Source organism: Penaeus monodon, chromosome 37, assembly GCF_015228065.2.
Source record: "Penaeus monodon isolate SGIC_2016 chromosome 37, NSTDA_Pmon_1, whole genome shotgun sequence".
In the NCBI taxonomy this organism is placed as follows: domain Eukaryota; kingdom Metazoa; phylum Arthropoda; class Malacostraca; order Decapoda; family Penaeidae; genus Penaeus; species Penaeus monodon.
The window spans coordinates 3,061,397-3,072,906 of NC_051422.1; positions in this window are offsets into that span (position 1 = coordinate 3,061,397).

Below are 11,510 nucleotides of genomic sequence, written 5' to 3' on the forward strand. Positions count from 1 at the left end.
GGGGGGGGGGGGGGGGAGGAGGGGAGGGGGGGAGGGGAGGGGGAGGGGAAAGGGAAAGGGCAAACAGGAGAAAAGGAGGGAAATGGATAGGAATGGGGAGAAGAATGAAAAAGAAAGAAATTCAGAGAATGGAAGAGAAAAGGAGAAAGAGGAAGAAATAAATAGTGAAGAAAATTACAAGTAGACAATGGAGATAACAGAAAGGAGAATCAGAAGATATGGAAGAGGAAACAAGGAATGGAGGAACTGAGAAGGTTGCCCTTTGTCGAAGTTTATATAAAATTTACATAATATCTATCCACATATTTTGAGAAAAAGGATAATTGATATTTCACATAATATTCCAGTCATTATGAAGGAAATATCTGGATCCTTGGAAATGTTAAACACCGTCTCGCGTCACCGGTTCTTCGTCTGTAAACAACTAATGCGTTTATTTAGGAGAAGGAGAAGGAGGAGAAGAAGATAATAAAAAGAAAAGAAGAAGAAAAGTAATAAGAAAATGATAAGAGGATGGAGAAGAAGAAGGAAGGAAGAAGAAGAAGAAAGAAGAAGAAGAAAGAGGGAAGAGGAAAAAACAAGAAAGGGAGGACAAGAAGAGGAATAGGAAGAAGAAGAAGAGGAAAAGGAAGAAAGAAGAGAAAGAAAACAGGAAGAAGACGAGGAAGAAAAAGAACAGGAGAACAAAGGTCTCGTGGACCCGGCCTGGCGTCCTGCTGTTCAGGACCTCCAAGAAGAACAGCGAGAACAAGAAGAAAGAGAAAAAGCGAAAGGAAAAAGGACGAAAGAGGGGAAAGAAAAAAGGAAACCTCTACTGACCCTGGCGTCCTGCTGCTCGCCGAGGGCCTCCGCGGCCCTGCGCTCCTTCCCGCAGATGAGGCGCGCGAGCTTCTCCTGACTCTGGCGGTGGCGTCTCCTGCGTCTTCCTCCAGGCGCCGCTCGTTCTCGCTGTTCTCCTGACGCCGTTTCTCGTTCACGTGGGCGCGCCACTCCGCCCACTGCGCCGCTGCTTCCTGGGGGGGGGAGGGGGGGGCGTGGGCGGGTGTTTTTTTGGGGGGGTCGGTTGGTATGGGTGGGCGTGGGTGGGTAGGTGGGTGGGTTGGTGTAGGTGGGCGTGGGTGGAATTTTGGGTGGGTGGATGGGGTGTGTGGGGGATGGATGGGGGGCGTGAGTGGGTGGGTGAGCATAGGTGGGCGGGTGGGGGGCGTGAGTGGGTGGGTGAGTGTTATTATCATTATTGTTATTGCTATTCTAGTATCATTATTACTTGCATTATCATTATCATTATTGTTAGCATAATCATTATCAATATTATTGTTATTGTTATGATCATTTTCACAATTAATAGCATTATCATCATTACCACTATCATAATCGTTATTGTTTTATGAAATATATATTTTTTTTCTTAGAATATTTCGTTTCCCTTTTTTACTCTTTATCGACTTTAATATCAAAAACAAGAACAGAATCTTGTGATATCACGCATTCGAACACAGATTCATGGCAAATAAAGCCCAGTCTGACAGCAATCATAATAAAAAAAAAACTATCATCAAGTTTAATCAAGTTTTATCAAGTTAAAATAAATCACCTTTATCAAATTGAAAAATGGGGCACACAGGCACTCATTGGCACTGCCCTGGTACCACAGTTTAAGCACGAAAGAAAATAAAAAAATATATAATTTCGCTTCTTCATTTTTTTCTTTCCTTGTTATTTTCACCTCACTCCCACCCCTTGAAAAAGAGGATTTTTTTCCCACCCTCACTCCCACCTCCTCTCTCCCCCTCTCTCTCTCTTCCTCACTCCTTCCCCCTCTCCCTCTCCCTCCTCCTCTCTCCCCTCCCCTTCCCTCTCCTCCTCCTCTCTCCCTCTCCCTCCTCCCTTTTCTCTTTTCTCCTCTCTCTCTCTCTCTCTCTCTCCTCTCTCTCTCCTCTCTCTCTCTCTTCTCTCTCCTCCTTCCCCCCCTCCCCTCTCCTCTCTCTCCTCCCCTCCTCTCTCTTCATAAAAGAACTCAATTCCATCGAAAGTGATTGATGACAATCGTGACAACGCCTGTGTTGAATATCTTATTATTCAAATATTTCTTGACAGTAAATCTATCACTTTCATTAATGTAAACAATCCACATGATAGTGAGGTGGTACCAAAACCAAACTGACTGCATGATACATAGTGATACTGTCTTATTGTTGGGATTTTAATGCTCGCCATCCTCTCCTTGGCTCGAGGGAAGTACCATTGGCAAAAACGGTAAGGTTTATTAGACTATCTCCAAAATACTAGTGACCCATACACCTTTATGCCCTTAGAAAACTGGACTATATAGCTCATACAATCAGCACCACTACCAACACGAAAAGTATCCCACTCTTAGTTAGTGATCACTGGGCATAAGTTTTAACTCCCCTTTTTTTACAAAAGAGCCCCATCCACCCACGCCTTCGGTACCCCCTTTGGCTACTAAATATCATGAGGAATTAAATTGAAGGAATTGCCGCTGGTATGAAGACTTTACTCCTACCAGCCTGGATCACTTTAATGAAACTCTCTGTTAAACCCAAGTGGCAATATCATTACTCAGCTACAACCTAAAAGCCCTGCCAAGCATGGGTCTTTATCCCCAGGGGTTTGACGTGCACAACAACTGAACAAAGCCCCTGAGATAAAACTTCTTAGAAGGCTCATTACGATCTACAGTAAGTCAACTACGAACCTGGGGAAAAACCCGTACTTGGCTAGGGATCTTGTGTTTTTTTGTGTAAAAAGAAAAGGAGTTGATAACTCGAAAACGGGGAGGAAAAGATTTTATGCTGGGCAGAAATCAATTGACTCCATGCCCACCCATGAGTAAGGTATGGAAGGAAATAAGCACGATTAAAGGCCAAAATACATGCAGTATAACACCCACCCACATCCAGATGGGGTTTAGCCTCATCTTTCCTCAATAAATTGGTTGTGAGGACTTTTCTATTGATAGTCTCTCCCATTATTCATAGCAGATGCCCCCTTTAAATCAAGCCGTAAAAACGAAATGATTTCAGTGCACCTCTTAGATGAGGCTGATGCACCATTTACAAGGGAAGAACTCCTTGCAGCCATTAAGATAGCAAATCCATTGCATTGGGGATGATGGAATCACTTATGACATCATCGACTTCTTGCAAAGGTACAGGTAGAGGGGAAAAATCCTCTTTGATCTCTTCAATTTAACCTACATGCAGGCATCTTGCTTGGAAACAAGCAACCATCATTCCAATCCCAAAAACCAGGACCCCCGATGAATATGGGCCCAAATTTTCCCTGACGTCCTGCTATCTAAAAACCTGTGAAAAGAAACCTCCTTAAATCGTTTACTCCACCAGATCAAGGAACTGATTCACCCATCTTTTCTTTGGCTTTCAAAAAGGGAGAGAAACACAAATGTTTTTACCACATCCCTTAAGTGGAAGTAATGCAGAGTCTTCTTACTTAAAGTTTCTTACACCTTACAGCAATCCTCCGTGAACTAACACTCTTGGGAGTTAAGGGCAAGCTTCTGCTATGGATTTAGAATTATCTATCTTTGGGGAAGAGCAAAAATGTACCAAGGCACCTACAGTGCTTATGGCGAATTAGAATTAGGCACTCCACAAGGGGGAGTATTGCCCCCTACACTGTTTAATATACTTAGCACTCTCTTTGCAAGCTCAACGATGAGTTAGGGAAACCTATGCAGCATCACATCATATGCTGAGACATTTTATTCAGTATTGATAGGGGGGATTACGTTCTAGGGAGGTTTAGCAAAAAGTGTGCTTCCCTCGGTCTTAAAAATCACCCCAATCAAAAATAAGTATTTTTCGAGATCTCGTAATCTACCTTATATTTCAAGGTTAGGTGGACAAAACTATTGCAAACACTGACCATTTAAATAAATATCTTGGTGTTATGGTGACCGCTCCCCACCTCATGTCCCGCAGCTCTCGCTTACCAAGGATATTGTTCAAAACATCAAGGAACGTGCCTTGAGCGTTTAAAACCATTGCAATACATAAGTAAACAGATATGTCGGGCCTCCCTGAGAGTCCTAAGGTTGATGTATATCTCCCTTGTTAGGTCCATGATAGACTATGCAAAGCCCATGTTCTTAGTATGTTTCACCAAGTACCCTCAAATCCCTTGAAGTTTTACAGAACAAGGCCTTTGAGAATTATACTTGGATCCCCCTGACTGCCAAAGTTCTCGTCATGAGGAAAAGAGCTAGACCTCCCCTCTATTCACAGTGGGTTTTCATCCAAGTTAACACCATACTTGCATCAGACTCCTGCAGATTCTACCCAGGCCACAAATCTCCAATATTCTCTCAAAGGAGATAGTTTATAGAATTAGGCATACCGACCTCATACTCCCACCTCATACAGTCAACTTAGAATGGAAAAAACAAAAAATGCTCATACTATTATTTTCTTCATTGTATGGAACAGCGAAGCTTTTAACATTCCAGAAAACAGTACTTACTGCTCCTTGGCACAGAACTCATGTCATGCTTATTTGATTAAACTAACAGGGCCCAAATCCATTGTTTCAAAAACGGAAAAAAGCCCATTACTTGAAATATATAGATGACATACTACATCCCCCTCATTGCACGCCCCCACTGGCAACTACTGTGATGCCTCCATTGGTCCTCATGGAGCAGCGGGGATTGGTGTATAATTCCTGATATAGTTTTGAGAAAGGTGTGAAATTTCCAACTGGACAAGCACAACTGATGCCAAAGTCAGTAGCCATAATCATGCCTTTAAAGAAAGGTGGGTGAGCAGCAGCGACACCTGGCTGTCTTTACGACAGCCAGGGCGCTCTCCATAGGCTCACTATTTAAGCAGAAAAACATGGTAACTAGAAATATCCTTCACGAAATTTTAAACCATTATACTGATACCCTCTCATATAGGAATGTTATTGTGGACAGGGCTGATCGTTAGCCAGATTAGCACTTTCCAATGAAGATCCTTTTAATGTAGTGCCGTTATCTCTCAACCAATGAAAAAAAAAAACGTGTTATTAGCTGTCTTCGAGATTATGAGGGTCAGGTATGGACCACTGAGAAGATGAAAAAGACGGACATGGACTATTTGGCATTACGAGAGTATTGTGGGACATCAGATATAGACAAAACCCTATAAGTCTATCATGGACGGTCTGGAGACAGCAGGTTACTTTGACTGGGACTACGCATAGGATATCAGTACACTATACAATATGTACAGGATCAGTTTTGGAGGCAAAACCAGTTTCATATCACCACTGCAAACTTTGCAAGGCGCCCAAGTCGCATAATCTAAACCCTTACCTACTCTGTTGCATAAAAAAAAAAAATGCATCCTTATCGATTTAAAAATACTGTTCACAGATTAGCACTTGTTGATTATATTATCTTTATACAGACACTGGTCTTGTCTTTGACCATGATTTAGTGATATAAAAGTTTTTTTACCAGCCAAATGATATTTTTATATTTGTGATAATAGCACAGCCCATCAGGATGTATAAACAATAATGTTTGGGCTAATAGGCCCCCTACACGAATAGAAGCACAGCCAGTTGGATAGATACTTTTGGGATCTTACCCTGGCTTTTTGCAGGGCATGTACACTGTTCTGTAAATAAATGTTTTCAAATCAAATCAAATCTCTCTCTTCTTCTCTCTCTTCTCCCCTCTCTCTCTCTCTCTCTCTTCTCTTCCCCTCTCTCTCCTCTCTCTCTCCCTCTCTCTCCTCTCTCCCGCAACCCCACCTTCTGCTCCTCTCCTTCTGCAGGCGCCAGGCGCGGGGGGGCGAGGTGCGAGCGCTGCCTCGGCGTAGAGCTTCTGTGCTTTATTTGGGCCCGAAACTCCAGGATCCGGAGGGTTTGGGGCGGGCAAACCCCGTGGTTCTCCAGGCGCCGGGGGGGGGGGGGTATTTTAGGATTAATGCTACTATCGTTTTTTCTTTCTATTGCGATTTCTGTTTGCATTTAGAGGGTTTTTGTCTGTCTCTTTCTATCTCTCTCTCTTTTTTCATTTGTCAATCTATCAGTCTGTCTGGTCTATCTGTTTGTCTATCCCCTCTGTATGTCAATCTATCTATCTATCTCTTTTTCTAGCTCACCCCCTCTTTTATCCATTTATCCAGTCTATCTTTTTTTCTATCTCTATCTATCTATCTATTTATCTATTTTTATCTATTCTTCTATCGCTATATCTATCTATCTATCTGTCGATCTACATCTATCTATCTTTTATCTATCTGTCTATTTGTCTATTATCTATTTATTTACCTATCTGTCTATTATCTACCTGTCTATCTATCATGATCATTACCATTATATTGTGATCCCATTAGTGTATATCATGTTCCTTTCTCTCCTCGCTCTTTTCTCTCTTTCATTTATCAATCTCGTCTATACATCTATCTATATATTTATCTATCAATCTGTCTGTCCATTTATTTTCCTATCTATCAATTTTATCACTATCTATCATCTATCTATTTATCTATCTATCTATTATCATCTATCAACTTATCAATCTATCAGCTTTCTATCTATCAATTGTCAATCTACGGTCTCTCTATCTATATTATTTTCTATCTACTATCTATTCACTACCTATCTATCTATCAATTTATCTTTTCTATTATCTACCTATCGTCTACCTATCTATCTATCAACCCATCCAAATTTTCTACCAGTTTATCTATCTATCCATCCATCCATCCATCTATCCCACCCCTATCTTTTACAGACGAGCACTTAATTGGGGGCGGCGAGAGGGAGCCAGACGAGCCAGCCGGCGAGGCGACCCGGGTGCTCACCCATCCATGAACCTGGAGAGGATTTTCGAATCAGCGAGCGACACCGTGCTAATCGAGCGGTGATTGGGCAGGAGGCGGGGGTCCAGGGTGTCGCTTTTGGGGCGTGGTTCCGAGGGCGGAGGCGGGGCGGCGTGAGGGGCGGTTCCCCGAAGGGGGAAAAGGGGGAGGGGGAGAGGGAGAGGGGGGGGGGGAGGGGAGAGGGAGAGGGGGGTGGGGAGGTACCTTTGTAGGGGCAGTTGTGGTGTGGTTGTTTGTGTTGTTTTCTTGTTGTTGCTTTTTTTTAATTTTGTTATTATCTATTTATTATTATATTTTATTATCATATTATCAATATTCATGTCATTTTATTTAACCATAATGATATTGGTAATTTACTATTACTATCACGCACTATTACTGTCATCATCATTAAAATTATATTTATCATTATATTATCCTTTCTATCATTATTTTATTATAATTATTTTTATTATCATTAATATCATCATCATCATCATCATTACAAATAATTTATCTCCATAAGTACCATCATCACACCTCATAACTGCCTCAAAATAATCACCGGAATTGTTTTAAAAAAAAAAAAAAAAAAAAGAAAGTACCCGGCCCTCACCTGGCCAGCCCGGAGGTGGGTCGCGGCTTCCTGTAGGTGGCGCAGGAGGAGGAGGCGACGGGGAGGGGGCGCTGTGTGGGCGGGGGGAGCTCCAGGCTGCTGGTCGCCCCGCCCATCCCCTGCGCCGCCCCTCGGTCTGCGCGCCTGCCGGCGGGGGGGGGGGGGGGGCCCCAAGAGGCTGGTGACTGATTGATTCATTGGGGGCTATCATTAGCCTCATTGATGAATACCAAAACACCACACACACCACACACAAAACCACACACACACACACACACAAAATATATATATAATATATATATATATAATATATTATATATATTATATATATTGTGTGTGTCTTTTTGTGTGTGTTCTGAGTATATATATATATATATATATTATATATAAAATATATAATATATATCATAATATATATATATATATATAATATAACATAAAATTATTGTATATTTATAATATTGTATATATATAATATATAAGTAATATGATATATATATATATATACAAATCTATCTATCATCTATCCCATCTTTTATATATATATATATAATATATATATTTTAAATATATATATATTACATAAAAACACACACACACACACCCCCACCACACACACACCAAAAAACCAAAACACACACACACACACACACAATATTTTATATAAAATATATATATATAATATAAAATATATATATATATATATATATATATATATATATATATACGGCAAGCACACCATAACCACACATACACTTTCGCCCCACGTTTTAAACTCAAAAAACACGTCTACATATTAAAACACATAATCATCCAAACACACATACATAAAAACAAAAATTTTACAGATAAACAGATAAGTACAGCTATTGTATTTTTATTTTTATTATTATTTATTTTATTTATTATTATTATATTTTTTTATTTTTTTTATTTATTATTATTTATTATTAATTATTATTATTATTATTATTATTATTATTATTTTTATTATTATTTTTATTATTTATTATTATTATCAGTCTCCCACCCCCGGGGCCCACCCTGGGCCCCCCCCCCCTGGCCGCCCCGTCTCCCACCCGCGGGGGCCCACCTATCTCGTCCCGGACTGCCGTGAGCGACAACCCGACGGGCGGCGCGGCACTCCTGGCCGGGCGGGCGCTGGAACACCCTCCTGTGGACCCCCCGGGCGGCGTTCTCGTGGGCGTTTGGGGCACGGTGTCCTCGCGGGCGTAGGGAAAACCGACGGCGGGGCAGGCGGGGCGGGGACACGGGCGTGAGCGTCGTGGAATCCCCTGCGGGGTGCTCCATCGGCCGCTCGGCGCCACCACGCTCACCGTCGGGAGGCGGGGCTCCAGCCTGGGGGGGGGGGGGGGATTGTGTTGTTATCGTTATCATTATTGTTATTATCATAACCCTTTTTGTTGATGCTATTATCATTAATATCATTATATTATCATTATTATTGACGTCATTTTTATTATTATTATCATTTTCATTTATTATCAACATTATTATTCTTATACATTATTATATTATCATTATTATTATTTTATCATTAAAAATGTTTTTGTCTGAGTCAGTATCATTATCATCATCATATTCATCCTCGTAACCATTATCATTATTTACCCTCGCCTTGGGTGTGAATTCTGTGGAAGAGAGAGAGGAAGAAGAGAGAGAGAAGAAAAGGAGAGAAAAAAAAGAGAGAGAAGAAAAAGGAGAAGAGGAGGAAGAAAAGAGGGAGAGAAAGAAAGAAAGGATTCCTCATTCTCGAGTTTCGTGGAAGGAAGAAAAAGCTATTTTGCCTCGACATCAGGCCTCGAGGGTTGGTCTCTTCCCCCGCGTCATGGAGCGCGCGATGCCCTTTAGCGGTTGTTTTCTCCTGAGAAGATTAGCGCCCATGACCCGAAGCGAAGCCAAGGCGCCGCCCGAGGGCCCGGCGCCACTCACTGCAGGGCGACGCCAGCCTCCGCTCGGCCTTGCCTCCGGCGCCGCCGCCCGCGCCGGAGGGCAGGCGGTTCGCACTCGGCGGCCGAGTTGGCGGACGGAGGCCCCTCGCGCTCTCGGTGCCCGCCGGCTCCAGCAGGAAGTCGGCCGCCCCGCCGCCGCCGTCGCTGAGGGAGGAGGCCAGCGAGGGTGGTGGAGTCGGAGCTCCTTCTGCGGACATGCAAGTCGATGAGGGGAGCGCCCCGACGCCGCCCTGGCTCGGCGCCGCGCTCCCGGAGCGGCAGAAGGCGGGGGAGGAGGAGGGCGGGCGCGTCCTGCTGCCGCTGCTGGAGGGAGCTGTGTGGACAGGGGCGTCAGCCTCGCTGGTCTATGCGCATCTGTTTGCATTTCCTTTTTATACCGCCGACCATCATTGTTTATAAATCCAAAAAGTTATTTGCCAGAGTTGGTTTCAAATACACACACAACTAAGGTGACACAGACAGTGAATAAAGGAACAATCGTGACGGGTGAACAGAGAGGGAACATTTGTTGCAACAACAGATACACACAGGAACAGTGAGTGCTGGCGGTGACTGCACACGCAACGCACACACATACATATACATGTACATGTACATAAACGTACATATACACGTACATGAACTGTACACAGTGAAGCCCGTGAGAAGCAGCTCGCCACAGCAGCGGACACACCACACTTCGCCACGCCAGTCCGGGAGCGCCACTGAACGCAAAGTGAACATGCAAATGCCCCCTGCGGTGGACGATGCGCAAACACCACTTCGTTAAAAAATATGAATAAATATGTCATAAGGTTGTTTTTCTCCCCCGGAAACAATACGAAGCATGCCACGTGTAGGGGAAATAGTGTAAGTAAGCATTGTCGTTATTTCTGTTTTTGTTAATAAACTAAAAGGCAGACAAAATACAACACATACATAAAAAAAAGAAATAAAGGAACCCATCGCTAATAAAAATGAATAAATCAACGCAATAAAACCCGAAAACGACTCTTTGAAAAATAGTAATTAGTTTGGTTTATTATAGCGTCCATAGCCTTTCGTTCCTTTGTTTCTTTGTGTCTAATTAATCAGTCTATTCCAATAATTAAAATCAGTGATATTAGATTAATAACCACCTATAGTACATCCTACACTATTTATGTGTTATGTATACATACACATGCACACACAAACACACACACACACATATCTGTATATCCCATAATTTATGTAACATATTCTATATGTATCTTACATGTAAAAAAGGTTTACATACATTTGGTTCTAAACTGTTCATTTACATGCTCCACAAAAAGGGCGAAAAAAAAAAAATATATTTTACCCATAGATTGACAAATTAAGGAAAAGTAAAACCCAAACGAGAAAAAACAGACGAAGAAAAAAGAAACAAAATAGAAAAAGAACGCAGGAAAGGAAAAAAATAAAAAAAAACAAAAAAAAAAAAAAAAAAGAGAATCAGACAAACGAATGAAAAAAAAAAAAAAACAGAAAAAAGAGAGAGAGAAAAAAGATTTGGACAAAAAAAACGGAACCAAATTTAAAAAAAACGGGTCAACCGTAATGGCGGCCCCGCGCACCTGTTCCCGGACGACGAGCAGCCGGAGATGCCCCAAAGATTCAGGGCGGTGCTTTTGGGCGCCGGGGGGAGCAGATCCCGGCCCCCTGGGGGCTGTGGAGGCGTGGAGGCGCTGCTCTTTGGGGCCACGTCCCTGATCCCTGCGGCGTGAGGTGGGGGTCATCGATTTAAAGGAAGGGACGAGCCGGGGGGGCTCTCAAGGGGGAGGGGGAGGGAGGGGGTTCCGAAGGGGGGGGGGAGAGGGGGGACTCATTTGTTAGGCACGGTTAAAAAATACGTACACCCCCAGATATGATTTCATAAACATACATACCACATAGGTATACCAAAACCAAATTGTGGGAAAAAATACACATTATATGTATATATATAATATATATAATTTTATATATTAATATATATATATATATATAATTTTTTATTAATGTATGAATTTTTATTTTATAAAAATAATATATATAATATATATATTAATATATATAAATATATGTATAGATATCAATTAT